The sequence below is a fragment of the Aythya ferina genome (assembly GCF_964211825.1).
Source record: "Aythya ferina genome assembly, chromosome: Z".
NCBI classification, from domain to species: Eukaryota; Metazoa; Chordata; class Aves; order Anseriformes; family Anatidae; genus Aythya; species Aythya ferina.
Window position 1 is genome coordinate 76,264,778 of NC_140299.1, and position 26,755 is coordinate 76,291,532.

Sequence of the window (26,755 nt, forward strand, 5' to 3'; positions counted from 1 at the left end):
GTCGTCCTTTGACTTTATTTTGTTTTATGGCAAAACCGGCTTTCAGAAGGATTTGGACTATTTTCTTCCCTTTCTCGAAAACTTCCTCTGCTGTGTCACCCCACACAATAATGCCATCGATGTACTGCAGGTGTTCAGGAGCTTCCCCCTGCTCTAGCACAGACTGGATCGGTCCATGGCAAATGGTAGGGCTGTGTTTCCACCCCTGGGGCAGCCGATTCCAAGTATATTGGACTCCCCTCCAAGTGAAAGCAAACTGTGGCCTGCACTCTGCTGCTAGAGGGATGGAGAAAAATGCATTAGCGATATCAATTGTGGCGTACCACTTGGCTGCCTTCGATTCAAGTTCATACTGAAGTTCCAGCATGTCCGGCACTGCAGCACTCAGTGGTGGCGTCACTTCGTTCAGGCCACGATAGTCCACTGTTAGTCTCCACTCGCCATTAGACTTTCGCACTGGCCATATGGGACTATTGAAAGGTGAATGAGTCTTGCTGATCACTCCTTGGCTCTCCAATTGACGAATTAGCTTATGGATGGGAATCAGGGAGTCCCGGTTAGTGCGATATTGCCGCCGGTGCACAGTTGTGGTAGCGATTGGCACTTGCTGTTCTTCGACCCTCAGCAACCCCACAACAGAGGGGTCCTCTGAGAGACCAGGCAAGGTAGATAATTGTTTAATGCCCTCTGTCTCTAAGGCAGCTATACCAAAAGCCCACCGGAACCCTTTTGGGTCCTTGCAATATCCTCTTCTAAGATAGTCTATGCCAAGGATACATGGAGCATCTGGGCCAGTCACAATACGGTGCTTTTCCCACTCATTCCCAGTCAGACTCACTTCAGCCTCCAATACAGTCAACTGCTGAGATCCCCCTATCACTCCACAAATATAGATGGGCTCTGGTCCTTTATAGCTCGATGGCATTATAGTGCATTGTGCACCGGTGTCTACTAAAGCCTTATACTTCTGTGCGTCTGATGTGCCAGGCCATCGAATCCACACAGTCCAATAAACTCGATTATCCCTTTCCTGCCCCTGGCTGGAGGCAGGGCCTCCCTAATCCTGGTCAGAATCTTCTTCGTTTCTGTGTTTGAAGGACTGTCTGCTGGAAGTTGGAGCAGCAAACTTTTCAGAGAACCCCTTTTTCCTGATTGTTTTCTTTTGCAACTCACGTACCCGTGCCTCTAGGGTCGCGGTAGATTTTCCATCCCATTTTCTCATGTCCTCTCCATGGTCTCGTAAGTAAAACCACAGGGTGGCACGGGGTGAGTACCCACCATATCGTCTTCCTTGTGTGGATGAACGACTACCCCTGATAGCTGAGACACTGCTTTGTACAGGTATGGAGGAGAATAATCTCTCTTCAAGTTGGTGAACCTTTTCAGAAAGTTTCTCCCAAGTGTTCTCTTTTGGTCGGTGGACACTGGTTGGTTCAGGTGGGGATGAAGATAGATTCTCTTTAAGTTGGTGGAACTCTTCAGAAAGTTTCTCCACAGCTGAGACGCAGGCCTGTAAGGAAGAGGAGAGACTTTCTTCGTACTGCCGGAGTTGTTTAGCCACTTCATCCACTGTGGGTTCCTCATCCTCTTTCCAGGCCATTATTGCCAATGAGCTGGCATATGATGATGGTGCACTCCGTACAAACTTCCGCCACATGGGTCGTGTACACCTGACTTCATCTGGATCTTTGGATGTTTGTCTGAGGTCTGGATCCTCATAAATCACTTCCCGTACGGCTAATTCCCTCAGGTACTGGATTCCCTTCTCCACAGTGGTCCACTTGCCTGGTAGACATAAAAGTTCTTCCTTGAAGGGATACCGTTCCCTCACAGCTGAGAGGAGACGCCTCCAGAGGCTGTGAGATTGTGCTCCGTCTGCAATTGCTTTGTCAATGCCTGCGTCTCTAGCAAGGGATCCCAGTCGCTTGGCTTCCCTGCCATCTAATTCCACACAATTGGCTCCAGTGTCCCAGCATCGGAGCAGCCAGGTGACAAGCTGCTCACCTATACAGCGACCAAAATCTTTTTGCACATCTCGTAACTCACGCTCGTTTAGGCTTCAGGTAGTTACTGTTGATTTTTCGGCATCCCCATCTTCCTCCTCCTGAACCCTTGATGGCCCAGCGTCGTCGTCGTCTCCGTCGTCTCTATACCTAGATTTGGCAGAAGATTCTCTGCGTTCTAAACGACCTGAATCTCTATACCATCTTTTCACCTTCTCTACAGGGGCAGCTTGCACTGCTACTGCTCGTTTCTCTGACCTTGTTACAGGGTCTGCCAGAGGTTGGAATACCCTCCGCAGGGTCAACTTGCACTGCTACAGCTCGTTTCTCTGACCTTGTTATAGGGTCTGCCACAGAGGTTGGAATACCCTCTGCAGGGTCAACTTGCACTGCTACAGCTCGTTTCTCTGACCCAGCCACAGGAGCTGGAGTGGCTGCAGGAGCTGGAGCAGCTGCAGGAACCGGAGCTGGAGCAGCTGCAGGAGCTGGAACTGGTGCGGCTGCAGGAGCTGGGACTGGAGCGGCTGCAGGAGCTGGGACTGGAGCATCTGCAGGAGCTGGGACTGGAGCCTTGAAAGTGCTGGCTGTTGGAAAGAGACCCCATTGGAGAGGGTAGCCCGCAGCTGCTCAGAGCCAGTTCCTGCAGCAGTGCACTGGGAGAGGCAGCCTCGGCTGCTTCCTGCAGTTCTTTAGGAGACTCTCTTCTGGTTTTGCAGAAAAACTCTCACCAGCCGATGGAGCATGACCAACGTTCTTCATTCCAAGTGAGAATGGATTACAACGAGAAGCTAATGGAGAGGATGAAAAAGAATGAGAAAGGCCAGAGCGGTGCGAGCCCAAAGGCACCAGAGGGGAGGCAGGAAGAGCCACAGCCCCTGAGGAGAGCACAGTCAGAGTAAGTGTGCACCGGTCTAGCTGAGGCTTGGGAACAGGCCTGGAGGCCCTGAGCCCCTGCACTGTGTTCTGAGGTTTCCTGGGCTTGAAGCCCTCCCCTTCCCCTTGAAACAGGAAGGAGCTGGGTGCAATGCCAACCCAGGGGCTTCTCGGCATTCCCAGGCCTTTCCATGACACAGGTCCTGAGGGGAAGGCTGTGGGTGCAAAGGGCCAAGGGGGCCGTGTCTGATGGTGTGCGTCTGCGTGGGACATAGCAACACATCCCACAGCTAGGGGCCTGAGTGAGGCCTTGGGACAATTCTGTCCCTTCTTCCCCACACAAGTGGAGGAAGTCAGATGGTGTTGTGCCAGTGAGATATTTCCCTTGGCTGCAGTGAATGTGCTCATGCCAAAAGGCACTGGAAACATTAAAGGGACAGCTGTTGCCCTGGTGTGGTCGTGGTCTTCCTCCTGCGGAAGCACCTTGTGCTGCTGGAGCTAAGCTGTGAGCTGTGAGCCCAGCTCTTAGAAACTGCCTCCAAGTGTACTCCCATAAGCTAAGCTTGCTGTGTCTTTTCAGATTCCTGCCACCAATTCATGGGAGGACTGAGGAGCTGAAGAAACCAACACCTCCAGCTTACCCAAAGCCTAGGACCCCTGAGTGCCTGGATAATCCTCAGGACCTTCCAACATCGGTACGCCATAGGCATTTCCCTGCCATCTAATTCCACACAATTGGCTCCAGTGTCCCAGCATCGGAGCAGCCAGGTGACAAGCTGCTCACCTATACAGCAACCAAAATCTTTTTGCACATCTCGTAACTCACGCTCATTTAGGCTTCGGGTAGTTACTGTTGATTTTTCGGCATCCCCATCTTCCTCCTCCTGAACCCTTGATGGCCCAGCGTCGTCGTCGTCTCCGTCGTCTCTATACCTAGATTTGGCAGAAGATTCTGTGCGTTCTAAACGACCTGAATCTCTATACCATTTTTGCACCTTCTCTACAGGGGCAGCTTGCACTGCTACTGCTCGTTTCTCTGACCTTGTTACAGGGTCTGCCACAGAGGTTGGAATACGCTCTGCAGGGTCAACTTGCACTGCTACAGCTCGTTTCTCTGACCCAGCCACAGGAGCTGGAGTGGCTGCAGGAGCTGGAGCAGCTGCAGGAACCGGAGCTGGAGCGGCTGCAGGAGCTGGGACTGGAGCGGCTGCAGGAACTGGAGCTGGATCGGCTGCAGGAGCTGGAACTGGAGCAGCTGCAGGAACTGGGACTAGAGCAGCTGCAGGAGCCGGAGCTGGAGCAGCTGCAGGAGCTGGGACTGGTGCGGCTGCAGGAGCTGGGACTGGAGCAGCTGCAGGAGCTGGAACTGGAGCAGCTGCAGGAACCGGAGCTGGAGCGGCTGCAGGAGCTGGGACTGGAGCGGCTGCAGGAACTGGGACTGGAGCGGCTGCAGGAGCTGGGACTGGAGCGGCTGCAGGAACTGGGACTGGAGCGGCTGCAGAGTCCACCGTAGGGGTCACAGTGGCCGTTGGATCTGTCACGGGACTTGGAGTGGCCGCAGGGTCTGTCACTAAGTTGATAGCAGTATCCATGGCAGCTCGATAGGCATGAGCCACGCCCCAGCATGTTACAATGATTTGTGTTACTTTGGAACTTCCCGAATCGCGACACCTTTTTTTCAAGCATTCTGCCAGTTTTTTAGGATTTTGCAGTTGTTCAGGGGTGAATTTCCAAAACACTGGGGGTGCCAACTGCTCTAGATGCCTGCCCATATCCTCCCATACTCCCTGCCACCCACAAGTATACTGCCTCCGGGCAGATCTCCGGATGAGCTTCCTAAGTAGTTGTTTAACTTTAAGCAGAACCTGAAGTGCATTCAGGAGGCAGAACAACAAGACTATGCTGGTCTGAGTATCCCAAGGATATTCAATATCTTGGAGAGCTATTGTAATAAACTCGGAGGATAAGAGGGTGGTGAAGGAGGAAGGGAGAGTGATCAAGGAGGATACAGGGGTGGTGAAGGAGAAAGGGAGAGTGATCAAGTAAGAAAAATTATCTTCCCCTTTCCCCTCCACAGATTGACTCCCTAATGAAAAAAGGCAACAGATATAATTGCTAATAGTTTCCAAAATACAGTTTCCAAAGTATAGAATCGAAGATGTTACTGAGTACAAATACCAGGTTAGAGTCATGGCCAGATATTTCATCATCTCATAAGCCACTGATACAACACACAGTACCATAATGGTCTGAAACCAGGGCCCGGAGAGGATAAACAACATGACAGAGAGCACATACGGAAAATAACGTGCTATAATACTCAATTTGGAAAACAGGCGCAGCACAGTTGAGATTAAAGCAATCAGCATTATGACAAGTGACTATTAAGCAGGTCTAAATCTTATACCAATTTTAGTTTAACACACTCTGGTCAGATCTGCCGTTATCTCAACCTTTCGAGCCCCACGTTGGGCGCCAAAAAGACTGTCGTGGTTTAACCCGGCTGGCAGCTAAACACCACGCAGCCGTTCGCTCACCCTCCCCCCTCCCTCTCTGGGACAGGGGAGAGAAATGGAAAGTGAAGCCCGTGAGTTGAGATAAAGGCAGTTTAATAAGACAGGAAAATAATAATAATAATAATAATAATAATAATAATAATAATAATAATAATAATAATACAATGATGATAATAGTACTACTACTACTAATATGTACAAACAAGTGATGCACAATGCAATTGCTCACCACCCGCTGACCGATGCCCAGCTTAACCCCGAGCAGTCCGGCCCCCTCCCCCGGCTAGCCACCCCTATATATTGTTTAGCATGACGTCAGATGGTATGGAATACCCCTTTGGCTAGTTTGGGTCACCTGTCCTGGGTCTGTCCCCTCCCAGCTCTTACTGCACCCCCAGCCTGCCTGTTGGCAGGACAGAGCAAAAGGCTGAGATGTCCTTGGCTTGGTATAAGCACTGCTCTGCAACAATTAAAACATCGGGGTGTTATCAGCACTCTTCTCATCCTAAGCCAAAACACAGCATTCCACCAGCTACTAGGAAGAAAATTAATTCTGTTCTAACTGAAACCAGGACAGACATCCACTTCTGACCCCAAATAGTAGAGCAGTGCATCCGCGAGACCCTGCTTCTCTTCACTGGTGGCCTCTTGGACAAACAGGATGTGGAATTCTTCTTCAATGGTATTGGCATTCTTACCGTGCAAATAAAAGTGGTCGCCGTGATCTTCTTTACTGTCTGCATGCTGGAGGTGGCTGGCACTTGCAACATGCTCAAAATGCTTCTCATGGTGAATGGATCATGTCTTCGAAGAATATCAGGAGTGTGAGCGGGAGATAGCAACTCCCTGCCATGCCTGAAGGAAAGGCACCAGGGTGAGACACCCCAAAGAGTGGCGGAGCCGCTGACCTGCTGAGCAGAGGGAGCGGACCTAGGAGTTGAGGAGGAATGGAAAGAGGTCCCTGCTAGACATCGCAGGCAACCCCCTTCCCTACTGGCCCTGCCTTCCCAGGTGCCCTTACACAACAGGTTTGAGGCCCTGGAGCTTGAGAGACTGATGGGTGAGGACGAGGTGAACAGTCTACCCAGGAGGATGCCTAGGGCAAGGAAGTCAATTCCACGCTTCAGGACTGCCTCCACGAAGAAAGAAGGAAGGGTGATTGTTGTAGGTGACTCACTTCTCAGGGGAACAGAGGGCCCTATTTGTTGACATGACCCTCCCCGTAGAGAAGTCTGCTGCCTCCCTGTGGCCTGGGTCAGGGACATTGCCAGAAAGCTTCCCAACCTGGTTCACCCCTCTGACTATTATCCTCTTTTGATAGTCCAGGCTGGCAGAGATGATATTGAGGAGAGAAGCCTGAAGGCTATCAAATGGGACTTTAGGGGACTGGAACGATTAGTAGATGGAATGGGAGTACAGGTCATGCTTTCCTCCATCCCTACGATGGCAGGGAGGGGTATAGAAAGGACCCGGAAAGCCTACCTGATAAACAGGTGGCTCAGAGGCTGGTGCAGAAATTTTGTGTTTTTTTGACCATGGGGCGCTTTACTTGGCACCCGGCCTGATGGCTGCAGATGGGTCCCACCTGCAAGGGGAAAACAGACACTAGCGCAAGAGCTGGCAGGGATCATTGAGAGGGCTTTAAGCTAGGTAGGAAGCAGATGGGGATGAAATAAGGTTTGCTGGAGGTGTGCCAGGGGGAACAATGTCCGAGCTGGGGGAGCAGGCAATGGCCCAGCTGAAGTACGTCTACACTAATGCACGCAGCATGGGCAACAAACAGGAGGTCTTGGAATCATGCAGCAGGCAGGCTATGACTTGGTTGCCATCACTGAGACGTGGTGGGACCACTCCCATGACTGCAGTGCTGCAATGACTGGCTCTAGGCTGTTCAGAATGAACAGGCAGCACAGAAGGGGTGGTGGCATAGCTCTCTGTATTAGAGAGTGTTTTGATGTTTTGGAACTTGAGACTGGGAATGATAAGGTTGAGTCCCTGTGGGTTAGCATCAGCGGGAAGGCCAAGAAGGCAAGCATCCTGGTGGGGGTCTGTTACAGACCGCCAAACCAGGTTGAGGAGACGGATGAGGAATTCTACAGGCAGCTGGCACAAGTTGTGAAATCGTCAGCTCTTCTCCTTGTGGGGGACTTCAACTTCCCAGACATATCCTGGAAGTAAAATACAGCTCAGAGGTAGCAGTCTAGGAGGCTTCTGGAGAGTGTGGAAGATAACTTCCTGACACAGCTGGTTAGTGAGCCTACCAAGGGAGACACCCCACTGGACCTGCTGTTCACAAAGAGAGAAGGACTGGTGGGACATGTGGTGTTTGGGAGCTGTCTTGGGCAGAGTGACCACGAAATGGTAGAGTTCTCTATTCTTGGCGAAGTCAGGAGGGGGACCACTAACACTGCTGTCTTGGACTTCCAGAGGGCTGACTTTGAGCTATTGAGGACACTGGTTGGTAGAGTCCCTTAGGAGGCAGCTCTGAAAGGCAGAGGAGTCCAGGAAGGCTAGGCACTCCTCAAGAAGGAAATCTTAATGGCTCAGGAGCGGTCTGTCCCCATGTGCCCAAAGACAAGCTGGCATAGAAGACCACCAGCCTGGCTGAACAGAGAGTTGGGGGTAGAGCTTAGAGGGTTTATGATCTTTGGAAAAGAGGGTGGGCCACGCAGAAGGATTATAAGGATGTTGTAAGGATGTGTAGGGACAAAATTAGAAAGGCCAAAGCTCATCGGGAGCTCAATCTGGCTACTGCTGTTAAGGATAACAGAAAATGTTTTTATAAATACAATAACAGAAAAAGGAGGACTCAGGAGAATCTCCATCCTTTACTGAATGTGGGAGGAAACTTTGTGACGAGAGATGAGGAAAAGGCTGAGGTGCTTAATGCCTTCTTTGCCTCAGTCTTTAGCGCAAAACCAGTTCTTCTCTGGATACCCAGTACCCTGAGCTGGTAGAAGGGGATGGGGAGCAGAATGTGGCCCTCATAATCCACCAGGAAATGTTTGGTGACCTGCTACAGCACTTGGATGTGTGCAAGTCAATTGGGCCATATGGGATCCACCCGAGGGTACTGAGAGAACTGGTGGAAGAGCTGGCCAAGCTGCTTTCCATCATTTATTGGCAGTCCTGGCTATGAGGGGAGGTCCCAGTTGACTGGCGGCTAGAAAACATGACGCCCATCTACAAGAAGGTAAATCCTGGGAAACTATAAGCCTGTCAGTTTGACCTCAGTGCCAGGGAAGCTCAAGGAGCAGATTATCTTGAGTGTCATCACACAGCACTTGCAGGGCAACCAGGCGATCAGGCCCAGTCAGCATGGGTTTATGAGAGGCAGGTCCTGACTGATGAACCTGATCACCTTCTATGACAAAGTGACGCGCTTGGTGGATGAGGGAAAGGCTTCAGTAAGGCTTTTGACACCATTTCCCACAGCATTCTCCTTAAGAAACTGGCTGCTCTTGGCTTGGACTAGCGTACGCTTTGTTGGGTTAGAAACTGTTGAGGAATTTTGGAAAGAGCAAGGAGGCCATGACTTGCTGCAGCTGAGCAAAGCAAGCTACCAGGATGCCTATGAGGAGTTGCCATAACAATGTTCTTCTATCCCCCAATTGAGGAATTAAAAATATTGTTGCAAGCAGCTGGCACTTTCTTCAAGGACAAGGTCTACGTGACTGCTATCACAAGGGGGTTGTTTTCTTGTAGTTGTTTGTCTGAGTGCTTTTGACCAATAATCTTGTGTTAGATGCTGTACGCCCCTACTAGATTGGCATAAGAATCAGGCTATTCGGGTAATAAAGAGAGAGCATGATCTGATCATATTGGGGTATGTCATGACTTCGGCCGTTCTTCCTGCAACAAGAAACTGGCTGGGTAGCCTGGCACAAAGCGTCGTGGTGGATGGAGTTAAATGCAGTTGGAGGCCCATCACTAGTGGAGTCCCCTAGGGCTCAGCACTAGGGCCAGTTCTCTTTAATATCTTTATCGATGATCTGGATGAGGGGATCGAGTGCACCCTCCGTACGTTTGCAGATGACACCAAGTTAGGTGCGTGTGTTGATCTGCTCGAGGGTAGGAAGGCTCTGCAGGAGGATCTGGATAGGCTGGACCGATGGGCTGAGGTCAACTGTATGAAGTTCACCAAGGCCAAGTGCCGGGTCCTGCACCTGGGGCACAACAACCCCAAGCAGAGCTACAGGCTGGGAGATGAGTGGTTGAAAAGCTGCCTGGCAGAGAAGGACCTGGGAGTGATGGTTGACAGTCGGCTGAATATGAGCCAGCAGTGTGCTCAGGTGGCCAAGAAGGCCAACGGCATCCTGGCTTGTATCAGAAGCAGCGTGGCCAGCAGGGCTAGGGAAGTGATTGTCCCTCTCTACTCGGCTCTGGTGAGGCCACACCTCGAGTACTGTGTTCAATTTTGGGCCCCTCGCTACAAGAAGGACATGGAGGTGCTCGAGCAAGTCCAGAAAAGGGCAACAAAGCTGTTGAAGGTCTGGAGAACAAGTCTTACAAGAAGTGCTCAAGGGTGACCTTATTGCTCTCTATAGGTACCTTAAAGGAGACTGTAGCAAGGTGGAGGTTGGTCTATTCTCCCAAGTGCCTGGCGACAGGACAAGGGGGAATGGGCTAAAGTTGCGCCAGGGGAGGTTTAGGTTGGATATTAGGAAGAAATTCTTTACCAAAAGAGTTGTTAGACATTGGAACAGGCTGCCCAGGGAAGTGGTGGAGTCACCATCCCTGGACATCTTTAAAAGGCGTTTAAATGTAGAGCTTAGTGATATGGTTTAGTGGAGGAAGGGTTAGTGTTAGGTCAGAGGTTGGACTGTTTAAATATATCTCCAATCCATGTAGGCATTTAATTCATGTAAGCACTTCTTGTATGTCTCTGATATGTTTTCTTTTTTTTTAAGATATTTTGTCCCAAGCTTCTGGAATTTGTCCACACTGTTTCCTCATTTTCCACCACTGGATTTACAACTAGTGTGGTTACTGTCACATTGTGATGTTGCTGCACCATGAGTAAACAGAAGTTCTCACTGCTAAACTGATTTCTGTAGCTATAAGTGGTACCCTGCATGGTGGTTTTCCAGAGTTCATTAATGAGATGAAATTTACAGTTTTCTGGTAAACATGAGCAGTTTTTATTGCAAACACACTTTATCTCTGAAGCTATCCTTCCCAATTGTTATTCATACTCACAATATTATGTAAGACAAAATGGATTTGGTGGGACAATATACTGCAGCATTTGTCTTTTCTTTTCTTTTCTTTTCTTTTCTTTTCTTTTCTTTTCTTTTCTTTTCTTTTCTTTTCTTTTCTTTTCTTTTCTTTTCTTTTCTTTTCTTTTCTTTTCTTTTCTTTTCTTTTCTTTTCTTTTGAGTTTGCCTTTAGACATTTCTCTGCTGCGTGCTTTTTAAACACTTGTGGGATAAAGAAACATCCCCTCCCTCACATCCTCTCCCTTCCTCCTTTCTTCCCTCTCTTATTCCCTTCTTCCCCGTCTGCCTTAGAAAACATGCCTACATTAACTACAGTTAAGATATGAATGAATCCCCCCAGAGAGAAATGTATCTTTAAGAATGCAGCTAAAATTTGGAGATACAAGTTACAATGTTGTATGCATGGGACTATGCCTGGTTCACGGTAATTTTCTTCAGTCACCTTACCATGGCTACTCCAGGCAGAAGACACAGAAATATATTTGATTTAAAGATAAAAAAAGCCAGTGATCCACATCAGATGAACTGTGTGTTGCAACAACAGAAACTTCTAAACCTATACTTAAAGGACCTCACAGGGGTGTTTTTTTGTCCCTGAAGCCCAGAAATGAGCTTTATGAGCTGATCATCTTTTCTGAAACCAGCATAATACAGACCACAGAAGCTTTTCTAATATCTCAATTGAGCACATAAGTTGTCTTTAAGTCTCCCTAGCTTCTCTTTCAGAGTATGGCACAGTAACTGTGGGATCCAGAGCATCCATGGCATCCTTAGGTAAGTTTAGGACTTAGAATTAGATACCTGCTTGGGTACTGTACGTAGGCCTTTCAAAAGAGCCTTACTGATGTGGGCGATATTTATTTCAGCTAGTTCCATTTGTTCATCACTATCATGATATGGCCTTAGAGGAAACAGATGACAATACACATTGTGTACTTTGGGTTGAGATTGTCTCTCCACGTGGAGCAGAGAGCAGTGAGGCAGTGCTGACTGCAGTCAGGCCATATTCCAAAGAAATAGCTCCCTTGGGTGATGTGAATCAGACGTAGCCTTTTGCATAAGCCTTACCAAAACTGTTTTGGCTTTCTGAGCTCATTTTGATTCCAGGCTGTAAAATCTATAAGATTAGGAAAAGCTCCCTCATTTATTTCCCACTGTTGAGCCAGTACTGTGATACGTTCAGTGGCCAGAACATCACTATGAGTCTCTGCTGTGCTTCAAAGCTAGCATCTTCACCATCCAGAGCCATCCAGTACTGGGTGAGATAATTAATCTCCCACTGTAGGAGGTCAGGTTCAAGACAAGCTAAGGAACCGGAAGGGTGCACAAGTCCATGGGGCCTGATAAGATGGATCCAGGTCCTGAGGAAATTGGCCCATACCATGTCCCTCATGATATCTTTGTCTCTAAATTTGAGAGATTTGACAGATGGACCTTGATTTGACAGATGGACCACTTGGTGGGTAAGGAATTGGCTAGATGGTTGCACTCAAAGAATTGTAGTCAACAGCTTAATATCCAGGTGGAGATCAGTAATGACTGGTATTCCTCAGGGATCAGTATTTGGATTGGTACTGTTCAACATCTTTGTCGGTGACATGGACAGTGGGACTGAGTGCACAATCAGCAAGTTTGATGATGACACGAAGCTGTGTGGCACCGTAGACAGGCTGGAGGGAAGGGATGCCATCCAGAAGGACCCAGGCAGACCTGAGAACTGAGTTTTTGTGAACCTCATGGAGTTCAACCAGTCCAAGTGCAAGTCCTGCAATCCCCAGCACAAATAAAGGCTGGGAGAAAAATGGATTGAGAGCAGCTCTGAGGAGCAGGACCTGGGGGTGTTGGTTGACATGAAGGTCGACATTGTCAGCAATGTGTGATTGTAGCTCAGAAAGCCATCTATATCCTGGGTTGCATCAAAAGCAGCGTGGCCATCAGGGAGAGGGAGGTGATTGTTTCCCTCTGCTCTGATCTCATGAGACCCCACCAGGAGTGCTGCGTTCAGCTCTGGGGCCTCTACCCAGCACAGGAAGGACATGGATGTATTAGAACAAGCCCAGAGGAGGTCCACAAGGATGATCAAAGGGCTGGAGTACCTCTGCTATTAGGATGTTTGGAACTTTATTGTTTGAAACCCAAACAGCTCAGTAATGTACATAACAATGATGGATGGATGTATAAGTACATTATAACTTCAAGATTCTGCTGATTCATATGTTTAAAAAATAATAAGAAGAAGAAAACAATAACAAGAATAAGAGAAGCAGGTGATGCACAATGCAGCTGGTCACCACAAGCCAACTGAGGCCCACCTTGTCCCTGAGCAATAGTGGCCTCTCCCACCAACCCCCCCAGCGTTATTGTCCCACATGACACCACATGCTATGGGACATCCCTGTGGCCAGTTGGGGTCAGCTGTCCTGGCCGTGTCCCCTCCCACCTCCCTGTGCACCCCCAGCCTTCTCGGATTCACCAGGAGGAAGTCGTGCTTGATAAACCTCTTAAAATTATATAATGAAAGGACTGGCTTGGAAGACAAGAAGAGGGCATTGGATTATGGTGGTTTTACTTGGGTGGGCAGCCGAGCTCCAGCACAACCGCTATCTCATTCCCCCTCCTCAAAGAGGAACACAGAGAAAATACGATGAAAAGGACTCAAGGGTTGAGATATGAACAAGGAGATCACACAGTAATTATTGTGATGGGAAAAACAGACTCAGAATAGGGAGGTAGTAAGGTTTATTACCTATTACTAACAAGCTAGAGAAGTGAGAAACAGAGGAAAGAAACCAAAAGCACCTTCCCCCCCCCATCCGCCCTCTTCCACCTCCTCCCCCCGAGTGGTGCAGGGGAACAGGGGAATGGGGGTTCTGGTCAGTCTATAGCACTTCTCTGCTGCTCCTTCTCGGTCACTCTCGTCCCCTGTGCTGTGGGGTCCCTCCCATGGGATGCAGTCCTTCATGAACTGATCCGGCATGGGCTTCCCACAGGCAGCAGCTCTTTCAGAACTGCTCCAGATATGGGTCCGTACCACGGGGTCCATCCCTCAGGAGCAAACTGCTCCAGCCTGGGTTCCCCACGGGCAGCAGCTCCTGTCAGGTCACCTGCTCCTGTGTGGTCTCCTCTACACAGGCTACAGGTCCAGCCCGGAATCTCTTCTCGGACCAGAATGTCTTCCACAGGCTGCAGCCTCCATCGGTGCAGGTCCAACTGCTCCACCCCGGTTTCCTCCATGGACTGTAGTGTGGAACCCTGCTCCACAGTGGTACTCCATGGGCTGTAGGGGGAAATGCTGCTCCACCATGGTCCTCACCACAGGCCGCAGGAGACTTCTGCTCTGGCACCTGCAGCACCTATCCCCCTCCTTCACTGACCTTGGTGCAGGCAAGGCTGTTCCTCACTCCTCTCCCAGCTGCTGTGTGGTGCAGCATTTTTCTTTCTCCTGTCTTAAATATGCTCTTACCTATACAGGCACAAAACAACATCATAAATTGGCTTGGCTCTGGTCAACAGTGGGGCTCATAGCAAACATGGGGCAGCTTCTAGATCCTTCTCACAGAAACCACTCCTAAGGCCCGCTGCTCCCAAAACCTTGCATGTAAACCCACTGCATGGATATAGACAGGGGGACTGATGCCTGAAGTGCAGCCCTGCAGAAAGAGAGTTGAGTACTGAGCTGCACAAATGCTCTGCTGCTACCACACTGCTATTAGTATTCAACAAGTGTGTAATTCAGAGCTTAACCCAGCCTCACAGAAGGAAGTGAAGTCCCAGATGAGTCCTCCTGAAAACTAACAGCATAAACACAAGTGCGACATCAGGGGAAATTCAGAGAAGATGGGACCAGTGTTGCAAAGGACAGGGCAAACTAGAATAAACACAGCATATGGTAAAAATAAAATAAAATAAAATAAAATAAAATAAAATAAAATAAAATAAAATAAAACAAAACAAAACAAAACAAAACAAAACAAAACAAAACAAAACAAAACAAAACAAAACAAAACAAAACAGTAACATGCAGAGGGTTGCCCGCTGCTGCTCAGATCCATTTCCTGCAGGACTGTACTAGGCGAGTCAGCCTCAGCTCCTTGCAGCAGGTCTTTGGGAGACTCTTCTGGTTTTGCAGAACCCTGTCTACCACCTCCTGGAGGGTGACCAACATCCTTCCTTCCTCTTGAGAAAAGAATACGATGAGAAGCTGAAGGAGAGGATGTTGCATGTCAACGGCAAAAGCCCTGCGAGCCACAAGACATCAGATGGGCATAAGGAAAAGGCAGAGCTTCCCAGGAGACCTCAGACAGAGTAAGTGTGCACGAGCCCCACCGAGGCCTGGGAATAGCCCTAGAGGCCCTGGAGTCCCTGCACCGTCTTCTGGGGTTCTTTCGGCTTGTCATCCTCCCCTTCTTCTTGACACGGGAAGGAGCTGGGTGCGATGTCACCCCCAGGGGCCTCTCGGCATCCCCAGGCCTTTCCAAGACACAGGTCCGGAGGGGAAGGCTGTGGGTGCAAAGGGCCAAGGGGGCTGTGTCTGATGGTGTGCGTCTGCATGGGTTGTAACAACACATCCTATAGCTAGGGGCCTGAGTGAGGCCTTGGGACAATTCTGTCCCTTCTTCCCCACCCAAACTGATGGCCTTTCTTTTGGATCCTGCAGGAAAGGGGAGAAGACGAGGCTCTTGGACAACCGTGAGAAGGCCCAGGGCATGCCGTCCACGCCAGGAAACCGCAAGCGGCCCTGCAGCTTCCAGCTGCAGAGGCCGTAGCCATCAGCACCAATACCAAAAGCTGGAGCAGGCGCCGGCACCAGTACCAGGGACACTCGAGTAGAAGCTCCCACCTCTGCTCATGGCGCTGTCCCCTTTGCAGTGTGAGAGCTGTCAGCAAGGGGTGTGAGGAGCGCCTTCCAAAGAGTGACCTGCCAAATAAAGAGTGCTGGTGCCTTCTGCCAGCTGGACTGACCACACTGCTCCCTGCATGGCCTTTGTTTTTGCACAGGAAAGGAGAAGCCCTGCAACTCCCAGTACTGCTCCCGTGGTTGCGAGCCACCTCTCCTGGTGAAGGGCAGCTCACGCAGGAGGGCCTCGGGCCCTGCGGCAGAGGGCTTCTCGCAGTGCTGACGAGGACCATCTGCCACCAGGGACTTGCTGCTTTGCAACAATGGCCGGGAATGTCAAGCAGGCTTCTGTCTCTGGGACACCTTCCTTGCCATCCGTTCTACCATTTGTGGGCCCACAGACCCATTCTCCTGCTTTGGGGATTCCTTTGGGGTTTTCTCCACATGCCCTCTCAGCACTTTAGACCTTCACTAGAAGTACTCTGCTGTTGGGAATTGGCATAATTGTTCGATCTAAGCTTGCTTTAAGCAACCAGTAGGCCTTAGAAATCTCAGGGCCTGCTGTAGCTGAGCAAACCAAGCTGCCAGAGTAACTGTGAGAAGCTCCCACTGCAATGACTCCCACATCACCCAATTAAGGAACTCAGATAATATTGTTATCAGCAGCTGGCCTCAAGGACTAGGTCTACGTGACCGTTAAGCACAAAGGGGGTTGTTTTCCTAACTTCTAATCAAAAGGGGGGTTCTTTTCTTGCAGGTGGTGTTATTTTCTTAACGGTTTGTCTGAGTGCTCTTGACCAATAATCTTGTGTGAAACACTGTCCACCCCTGTAAAATTCACTATAAAAGTTGGGCTATTCGGGCAATAAAATGGAGCAGCATGATCTGACTCAACTGGTGTCTGTTGTGCTTTTTGTCCGTGCTTCGCAACACTCTGCTTTTCCAGGTTCAATGTGCAAAAAAAGAAAAGGTGGTTTTTTAGCCGAGACACTACTTGCTCCGCTGGCCTTTGAGCAGATTGCCTCAGACATCCACTTCGATATTGATCGAATTGGGCCTTTTCTTGAGATACGCTTTACCCACTTAATCAAAAAAAAAATCACAAGTTTATAGTCCTCTGAATATATATATTCTTCTTGCATAGTTGGGGCTATTAGGTCATCTACATCCTGTGCCTTTGCCTGGGAATGAGCTCCAAGCCTCAAGCTCCTTTGCTAGCTGATTACCAAACATCGTCAGGCTATTTTAAGCCCTTGAGGTAACACTGTCCAAGACAACTGAATCTTTCTGCCATTTAACGGATTTTCTCACACAAAAGCAAATAATTTTTGACAAAAGAAGGCATCTTTCAAGCCCAACATGGTAAATCACACATGGTCAGTTTTGAATTTGGGGTAGATGTGCTCCAGGATTTCACTAGGCAGGAGAGTACTGTTGGTACCTGTATTAACTTAAAAATTGGATTAGCTGAATCACAGAATCACAGAACTGTAGGGGTTGGAAGGGACCTCGAAAGATCATCAGGTCCAACCCCCCTGCCAAAGCAGGTTCCTTAGAGCAGGCTGCCCAGGGAGGCGTCCAGACGGGCCTCGAATATCTCCAGAGAAGGAGACTCCACAACCTCCCTGGGCAGCCTGTCCCAGTGCTCCGTCACCCACCCCCGTGAAGAGGTTCTTTGGCATGTTGGTGCGGAACTTCCTGTGCTCTATCTTGTGGCCATTACTCCTTGTCCTGTCTCCACAAACCACTGAAAAGAGGTTGGCCAAATCCCTCTGTCTCCCACACCTCAGCTATTTCTACGCATTGATGAGATCCCCTCTCAGTCTTCTTTGCTCTATGCTGAACAGACCTAGGTCTCTCAGCCTTTCCTCATAGGGAAGATAAGATAAGCTGCGTCTCTTTTACTTGGAGCTCCTTGGGCAAAACGTTATGCATGCTCCTGATTGTTTTAACAAATCTCTTCCCAACAATGGTTTAGGTGATCCTGGCAAATACAAAAATTGATGCGTACCACTTTGCATCCCAATCTTATATTTAAGGAGTTGCTTTAAAAAAATCTTTCTCAGTTTGGCCAGCAGCTCCAACTACATTACCAAAATCTTTGCGATTCCGTTGTGATCTCTGGAATCGCCTTGTGAGTGTTGGGTGGAGTGGTGTTCCCGCGCTGCTGGCCCCTCCCTGCTCACAGTGGGCAGCGACGCGTCACTCGTGGTCTGGCGCTGCGCCTGTGCATGTGGCTGCTCCGGCTCTGACGCGGCTGACCTCAGCTACTGAGATGAGGCCCTGAGCAACACCATCTAGTGGGTGGCGTCCCTGCCCATGGCAGGGGGGCGGATCTAGGTGATGCTTGAGAGCCCTTCCACCCAAGCCATTCTATGATTCCTTTTTCTTGCCTAAACTAGAGGTCTTTAGGATGCTTGGACTTGCTATCAACCCCATTGGAATAAATCTCACTGCCTCTGCCTACTTCTTTTAGTAAACATGGTCAGATACTACTCCTGTTCATTAAGGCACACATGAGGGGTCCAAGAGAGTTGTCATGGAAACAAAAAAGGTGCTAACTCTTAAAACAACCTGAGTTCATGCATGAGCTCAGATTGCCAATGGGACCGCTCAGGGAACTGTCAACGATTGCATTACCCTGACCACCCCCCTCACTGAGACCCTAATCCCTCTGGAAATTATGTAAATACCAAAATCTGGTTAGCTTGGGAACTGAGAATCTGTTCCAACAAGGTCCAAAAGAACCCCTATGGAATTTTCAAATTTTGGGGCCAACTTTTAAATGCAATGAAAAAAAAAAAAATGGACCTGGCATCTGAAAACAAACAGAGGCAATTGGCTAGCCTCTTTCTAGGGCAATCGGCCCTTGATATCAGAAAGAAATTGTCTTAGGCTGCAGGATAAACTTACAAGAGTCAGGAATGACGGGGACCAGGAGCATCTACCCTAGCAGGTCCACTAGTTGAAATAAAACTAGGAAACGAAGAGAGAGGCTTGAATTTTTTGTTGGTTATGGGAGCTTCTTCCTCTGTGTTAATTAGTCTGTAAATGTAATAGGAGCAACTGGCCAACAGGAAAAGGTGTTTTTTTTTTTTTGCAATACCAGAAATTTAAATTGGGAAAATTGGGGAAGAAAAGGGACTCATAGGCACTCAAGGAAAAGGGCTAATTCACCAAACTGTAGTTACTCAAATATTGCCCGCATTGAGAGGACCTAGGGAAATTGCCGTAGTACATGTCAGAGGACATCAAAAGGGAACTGGTTTCCACATAAGAGGGAATGACCTAGCAGATAAAGAAGCTAGGGAAGCAGCTCTTAGGAAGCATGACGTAGTTCTAACCCTACAGGAATCGGATAATGAAAAAGGGACACAAGAGAAAAAGTATACAGAAGCAGAAATAAAAACTATAAAGACAATAGGGGCAGAACTGAAAGAAGGAAAATGGATTCTGCCTGATGGAAGAGAAATGCTGCCAAAGGAACAAGCTAGGCGTGTACTTCTACAGTTATTACTACAAACCCATTAGGGAACAACAGCATTGAGTGATCAATTTCTAAAATTTTATGGGTGTGTAGGAATACATGAGATGGCCAAACAAACTGTCCAGGAGCAAAAAACAAGCAGTAGCAGGGAAAATTCGGATTAGCAAAAGAAAACAGTGTTAGCCAGGAGGTGCTTTCACAGTGATGGCTAGCTCAGCTTTACCACACAGGTCTCTCACCCTACCCCTGCTCAAAGGAAAGTGAGGAGAAAATGTGACAAAAAAGGGTTTAGATCAGGACAGTTTACAAAGGAATAAAGAAAGGAAAAAAAAATATCAGAAAACAATAACACAAATAAAAGAAGCAGGTGATGCACAATGCAGCTGGTCACCACAAGCCAACTGATGCCCACCTGGTCCCTGAGCAACAGTGACCTCTCCTGCCAACCCCCCCAGCGTTATTGTCCCACATGACACCACATGCTATGGGACATCCCTGTGGCCAGTTGGGGTCAGCTGTCCTGGCCGTGTCCCCTCCCACCTCCCTGTGCACCCCCAGCCTTCTCAGGTTCACCAGGAGGAAATCATGCTTGATAAACTGCTTAAAATTGCATGATGAAAGGACTGGCTTGGAAGACAAGAAGAGGGTATTGCATATAGACAGGGGGACTGATGGCTGAAGTGCAGCCCTGCAGAAAGAGAGTTGAGTACTGAGCTGCACAACTGCTCTGCTGCTACCACACTGCTATTAGTATTCAACAAGTGTGTAATTCAGAGCTTAACCCAGCCTCACAGAAGGAAGCGAAGTCCCAAATGTGTCCTCCTGAAAACTAACAGTCTAAACACAAGTGCAACATCAGGGGAAATTCAGAGAAGGTGGGACCGGTGTTGTGAAGGACAGGGCAAACTAGAATAAACACAGCATACGGTAGGATCAAAGAAGGAAACGGTTGTTCATCCCTTGAGACATAAAAATAAGATTTCAATGGGAAGAGAAAGTAAAACAGCACAGCACAAAATAAAAAACAGCATTATTTATTATATACCCTGCATCTTCCCTTGGAACAGCCACAGTGAGGTCCCGACTCCCCTCCCACCCCATTTTCCCTCTAACCCTTGCTGATAAGATCAGCAGATTAAGGAGATGAACAACTCTTGTCATCTTTGGTCGCTGTCTCCCAAGTGAGAAACCTGCACGCAGGCAGAGAGAGGTAAGTGTACCTCTCCGAAAAATAAATAAATAAATAAATAAAAATAATTAAAAGAAAAAAAAATGAAACAACAACAGAACAAACAAACAAACGAACAATAAAACAGCCACACTCAGTGGTATTCTACTGCAACAACACAATCTTTGTTTCTCACACTCCCTGGTCAGAAACCTGCACACAGGCAGAGACAGTCAAGTGTTTCTCTCAGAAATTGATAAATAAATTAATGAACAAAATAAAACATCCACACTCGGGCGTAAGGGACACCTGTGACAGAGAACTGGCACAGGGTGCCCAGAGAGGCTGTGGAGCCTCCCCCAACAGAGATCCTCAAAAGCAGCCTGTGCATGCTCCTCGGCAACCTGCTGTAGGTGGCCCTGCTTGAGAGGATCTAGGATTCCTCTCTGATCTATGGTTCCGTGATTCTCTTAATTTTGAAAGCAAAGAATTCACCTGAACATCAAAAGCAGCCTGAAGAAAACAGCCGTGCTCTGGAAGAACACTTTGAAGGAGCATATGCAACTAAGCTGGGCCTGACTGGCAAGGAGCCTTACTGCAGCCTCCAGCTTGTTAGGACACGGTTTGCGCAGACCCTGGCAAAACCAGGCTGTGGGTCTTGTTTTGAGCAGTGAGCTGAACAAATTCTCTACAGGCACTGCGGTGATACCTATGTTCAGCCTGCGTGGAGTTCTGAGCTCAAAGCAGCCTCACACAAGGGAGTGAAGTCCAAAATGTGTCCTCCTCACAACAGTAATTGCAATTAATTACTTAATTAGTAATTGGACGTGGGGGTGCTGGAAAGGTGGAGGCAGTATATCAAAGAAAACGGTGCGCTGGAGTAACAGGAGCATATGGTAACAAGCTGAGGTGAGAGATGGAGGCAGAGGTGTCTGCACCGCCCCCTCAGGGGCCTCCCTCTGCACCCCTGCCCATGCTGAGGCAAGATGTGGGTGGCCTGTGAGGTGTCATCCCATTGTGACGCGTTCGATGATGTCATGGGGCTCGGCTATAAATACCGGCCCTGCCGTGCCTGGCCACACTCCCCAGCAAGGCCTGGGAAGTGTTGGAGCTGCTCTCGCCAGCGCTACTCTGCTCCACAGGAGCTGCTCTGCCGGCAGCAGAAGGCGAGGGGAGCCTGTGGTAGAGAACGCTGGTTGGGAAGTGTTGAGGAAAAGGAGGAGGAGCCAAGGGAGTTTTGTAGCACGAAGAGCACGTCTTTCCCAGCTTCTGTAAGGCTAGGGTAAAGATGAAGCACTACCTGCTGTTCAACCCCTTGAAGCCTGAGGACCTTTCATTAATTAAGGAGCTCACCAGGAAAGGTAAGGCCCTGGGGGGCCCTTGTGGAAGCGCTGTTGTTGCAAAGATGGACATGAGCTGTGGAAAGCTTGCGGCTGGGGCTGCCGGGGCAAGGTCTTCTGAAGGGTCCTGGCGTCTGCAAGGAGAGCCCTGAGTGCATCCAATGTGCTTCCCAAAGCGCATCTAATGCCTCCCCTCCCTCCCCAGGCCATTCCTGGGCACAGCGTGGGCTTCTTGCAAGCTGGGCAAGGTTCAGGAGCTGTGCAGCAGCTTGCCCCAGCGGTGCGAGTGCTGGTTGAGGGCAAGGCAGAGCTTGATCACACACCACTGTCACCTCTGTGGCTGTGGGGGTTCAGACTTCACGGGCATTGCCAACTCACAGCATCTTGGGATCTGTCGTTTGCTTTCCAGAAATCGCCCAAGTGTGGAATAGTACATGCAGATACATCAGAAGGCAACTGTTGCAGAAGAAGGTGAGCCTTACATCCTGCCCCTGGCCCATCTTGCCCCTTTGGACCTGGGCCACACAGCACCATCTTCAGGGCCAGCAAGTCACCCAGCACCCTTCCAGCTCTGCCCAGCACTGCCATTGGTCCCTCTTCTTGCTTGCGTTTTCAGGCGGTGAATATTGGAATCGGGACATTTGCCGTTGTGTCAGCGAAGACCACTGGTGCGGATGGCAGGGCTATGGTTGTTCGCAAACCCATATTCAAGCCCTGCAGGTTTATGAAGATGTTTTACAAGCTCAAGTGTGCTGAGAGCAGAATTCCTAGTAAGAAGATTTTTGCTTTGCTTTCCCTCTGCAGCCCTTGCCTTTCGCTCCATGCAGTCGTCCTTGTGCCACGGCAGAGCAAAGTCTCTTGCACCATGGAGAGGCTGAGTGTGGGTGCACATACAGCATCCCAGAACATGCCCCTGCCCTGGGAGTCAGCCCCGTCTGCAGCTCATCCCACCCTCTAGCAGGATGCTCGTAGCAGGTGGCAGAGCTTCCCTTGGCCTTCTGTTCCCCATCTGCTGTGCTCTGGAGATGTGGCCAAAGCTGGCAAGGACCTTCCCCGTGGCACAGCATCGCGCGAGGGCTGGGTGCTGCACACACTTCGTCTGTGAGTTTGCTGAACTGAGTGAGGACTGACATTGTTCCTTCATGGTTGTTTTCTAGTCGAGACCCTAATTGATCCGCTGGACTTTGAGAAAATTGCCGCAGCCATCTACTTCCGACCACAAATAGTAGAGCAGTGCATCCACGAGACCCTGCTTCTCTACGCTGGTGGCCTCTTGGACAAACACGATGTGGAATTCTTCTTCAAGGGCATTGGCATTCTTACTGTGCGAAGAAGAGTGGTCACCATGAACTATTACACCAAGTTCCTGATGGAAGTGGATGACACACGCAATATGCGTGAAGCTCTACTCACGGTGAGCGGATCATGTCTCCAGGGCAGCTTGCAGCTCTGGCAATGCTGTCAAAGCTCTCTCAAACTGCCTTCTCCTTGCCTGCCTCACCATTGGGTGAGACAGGCTTGAGGAGCTACACAAACTGTCGGTAGCACCTTGGCCTGTTTGTGTTGGGGGCTAATGACACCAAAGGACAAAGTGGGGCAAGGATTTTGGAGAGCTAGCCACGTTCCTGAGCAGTGGGAACGTTTGCTACCTTTGGGAGCAAGGAGCACATATCCTTGGCTCCTGCTGACGTGTGTCTGTCCCATTGCAGAACCCCAAGATGATGGATATGCTTGCGTTCAATGGCAAAAATAAATATACTCGTATCAGTGGAAATACTTTCCTCACACTACCAACGTGAGTACCTTCTCTTCTATAACATCTGACTGGCCAGGGGAGCTGGTGCCCAGCTCGTGCGTTGGGTGCAGCCTCTTCTTGATGCTTCTCTCCTGCCAGAGTGAGGCAGGACCAGCTCGTTCCTGGGAGGCCTTCCAGGCTGACCCCCTGCTCAGTCCTTCTGGGCAGTGCAGATGAAGCAGCCAGTCTGCAGTTGAGGGTCCCTGAGAGCGGTGGGAGGGTGTGAGGGGACAGCGAGGAGGACTTGTGTTGGGTCTGGCAGTAAGGCATAAGAAGCACGGGAAGAAGCTGCTGGAGGCTGTAGGGCCCCTCAGCTCGCACAGGCCATTGTGTCCTCCAGAGGCTCGGCAGTGGCTCCCAAAGAACCCTGCCAGCAGCTTCTTAGTGTGGGGCACCAAGGGAACATAGTGCCTTATTTGACAACTGGTGTCTTCCTGTTTGCAGGCTTATACTTAAGGAGCCACAACGCAAACCGATTTGCATCAAGCCCAGAAGAGATCCGCAGCCTTGGGGCATGGGTGGCCGAAGATGTAATGTCCCAGTGGGCTCCTGGCAGGGGGTTGCGTGTTCTCCTTTTGTCCTCGCAGGGCAGGAGAGCCAATGTTGATGTGGGGGGGATGGGAGAGAAGGCAGCTGTGTGGGATAAAATGCCCCAGGAGTGGTGGCTCCCAGCGGTGGCAATGAGTGTGGGTGGGCATGGCTGAGCAGCTCTGCTGCTGCCGCTCCCCTGCACAGACACAGAGGTGACATCGTGGTGTTGTCTTGCAGTGAGTGTGCTGGACCCGGTGGTGATGGCTCGGAGGAGGGTTTCTCTAGCCAAGAGGGCAGAGAAGAAAAGAATGGAGGATGCAAAGAAGCAGGGTGACCAAGCCAGGTGAGCCTGCTGGGGAAGTGTTGTGGCGGAGTTAGGGGACTCGCTGTGCTCTTGCCTTTTGTGCCAGTGAGAAGTTTCCATAGGCTGCAGTGCCGGTGCTCATGCCAGCAGGCACTGGAAACATCAAAGGGACAGGAGTTGTCCGGGCGGGGGCGTGGTCTTCCTCCTGCAGAAGCACCTTGTGCTGCTGGAGCTAAGATGTGAGCTGCGAGCCCGCCTTTTAGAGACTGCCTCCCATAAGCTAAACCTGCTGTGTCTTTCTAGATCCCTGCCACCAATTCATGAGAGGTCTGAGGAGGAGCTGAAGAAACCAACACCTTCAGCTTATCCACGGTCATCCATAATCCCGGCTTGTGATAAGGACACTCCAACAATGGTATGCCATAGGCATTTGTCAGTCCCGTTTCACTTTGGGGGTTCCAGAGCAAGGCAGAAGCAGCAGCTGTTGCTGCCCACTGTCCCTGTGCTCGTGCCTGTGCCCAGCCCCAGGAGACTAACGCTGCATGCAGATGTGTTTCCCTTGCCTGCAGGGAGTGCGCTCTGTGCGCGCTCAGATAGAAGACGGGCATGAATGCTGCTGGTCCACAGGCTCAGAAAGATTGAAGCTGAAATGTGGGACCAATGATATGTATGCATATGGAGTAGGAGCAAGGAGCATGGCGTGTTTTCAGAGAGCCTAGGAAAAAATGCCCCCAGCAGGCTTTTGCCCTGCTCCTTGGGAGGGAGGGGAGCAGTGCAGGTCTCCGGCACGGCAGCGTTGCAGTCCCCACCTGGCCAGGCATGTGCCTGCTGTCTGCCCGCTCCCCTGCACGTTGCCATGCGGGACGAGCTGTTGCAGTGAGCAAAGGGCAAAGCCAGCAGCGAGCTGGGCATGGGCAAGGATCTGCCGAGGGTCTGTACCGCCCTGCGAGGGATGAGTGCCCGCTGTACCTGCACCCTGAAGACTAAAGTGAGGCTGTGCGAGGCACCTGCCTCAGCAGAAGCACACACGCAAGCAGAAAGAACAGGCCCTGCCCTGGGCTCAGGGAGCAAGGGCTGCAGCCTTGAAAGCACTGTCTGTTGGTAGGAGACCCCATTGGAGAGCGTGGCCCGCTGCTGCTCAGAGCCATTTCCTGCAGGAACGCACTGGGAGGAGCAGCCTCAGCTGCTTGCAGCAGTTCTTTAGGAGACTCTCTTCTCGTTTTGCAGAAATCGTTCTGCCAAATACTCAAGTGCACGCGAGCTCCTTCCCACATTGTGAGAAAGGAGTATGATAAGATGCTGAAGAAGAGAATAAAGGACAAGTTGAAAGGCCAAATGCCTACGAGCCAGAAGGCACCAAAGGAGTGGCAGCAAGTGCCACAGCAACCAAGGACAGCACAGAGAAAGTAAGTGTGCACCGGTCCAGCTGAGGCCTGGGAACAGCCCTGGAGGCCCTGAGCCCCTGAGCCGTGTTCTGGGGTTCCAGGTCTTGTCGTCTTCCCCTTCCTCGTGACACGGGAAGGAGCTGGGTGCGATGCCAACCCAGGGATCTCTCTGCACCCCATAACTGAGGCATGACACAGGTCCCGAGGGGAAGGCTATGGGTGCAAAGGGCCAATGGCGCCATGTCTGATGGTGTGCGTCTGTGTTCGACTTAGCAACACATCCTACAACTACGGGCCTGAGTGAGGCCTTGGGACAATTCTGTCCCTTTTTCCCCACACAAGTGGAGGAAGTCAGATGGTTTTGTGCCAGTGAGATGTTTCCCTTGGCTGCAGTGAATGTGCTCATGCCAAAAGGCACTGGAAACATCAAAGGGACAGCTGTCGTCCTGGTGTGGTCGTGGTCTTCCTCTGCCAGAAGCACCTTGTGCTGCTGGAGCTAAGCTGTGAGCTGCGAGCCCAGCTCTGAGTAACTGCCTCCAAGTGTACCCCCATAAACTAAGCCTGTTCTGTCTTTCTAGATTAATGCCACCAATTTACGAGGGATCTGAGGAGGAGTTGAAGAAACCAACACCTCCAGCTTACCCAAAGCCTAGGACCCCTGAGTGCCTGGATAATCCTCAGGACCCTTCAACAACGGTACTCCATAGGCATTTCCCAGCCCCGTTTCCCCTCGGAGATTCCAGAGCAGGGCAGAAGCAGCAGATGTGGCGGCCCACCGTCCCTGTGCTCCTGCCTGTGCCCAGTCCTAGGAGACTAACGCTGCATGCGGATGTGTTTTCCTTGCCTGCAGGGAGCGCGCTCTGTACGCGCTAAGATAGAAGAAAGAAGGCACCGCATACTGATGGCCCATAAGCTCAAAAATCTTGAGGCTGAAACATGGAACCAATATGACTCAAGGCTGAAAAAGCTGATGATGGAGCACAAGCAGGTATGACATGCGTTCAGAGCCCCCAGGAAGAAAATGTCCCAACAGGCATTTCCCCTGCTCCTTGGGAGGGAGGGGAGCAGTGCAGGTCTCCGGCACAGCAGCATTGCAGTCCCCACCTGGCCAGCCACATGCCTGCTGTCTGCCCACTCCCCTGTGTGTTGCCATGAGGGACGAGCTATTGCAAGAAGAAAAGGGCAGAGCCAGCAGTGAGCTGGGCATGGGCATGGGTCTGCCAAGGGACTGTACCTCCCTGCGAGGGATGAGTGCCCGCTGTACCTGCACCCTGAAGACTAAAGTGAGGCTGTGCGA

General features: G+C 50.3%; 1 long non-coding RNA gene across 1 annotated transcript in view; it reads left to right on the top strand.

Moving 5' to 3' along the window:
- LOC311427324 overlaps nt 1-16,305 on the top strand; it is a 52,585-nt gene extending 36,280 nt beyond the window's left edge. Inside the window, exon 3 of the long non-coding RNA XR_014687297.1 lies at nt 15,985-16,305. This is a non-coding gene — a long non-coding RNA (uncharacterized lncRNA). The remainder of the gene's footprint in view (nt 1-15,984) is intronic.
- Nucleotides 16,306-26,755: the final 10,450 nt, after the last annotated feature.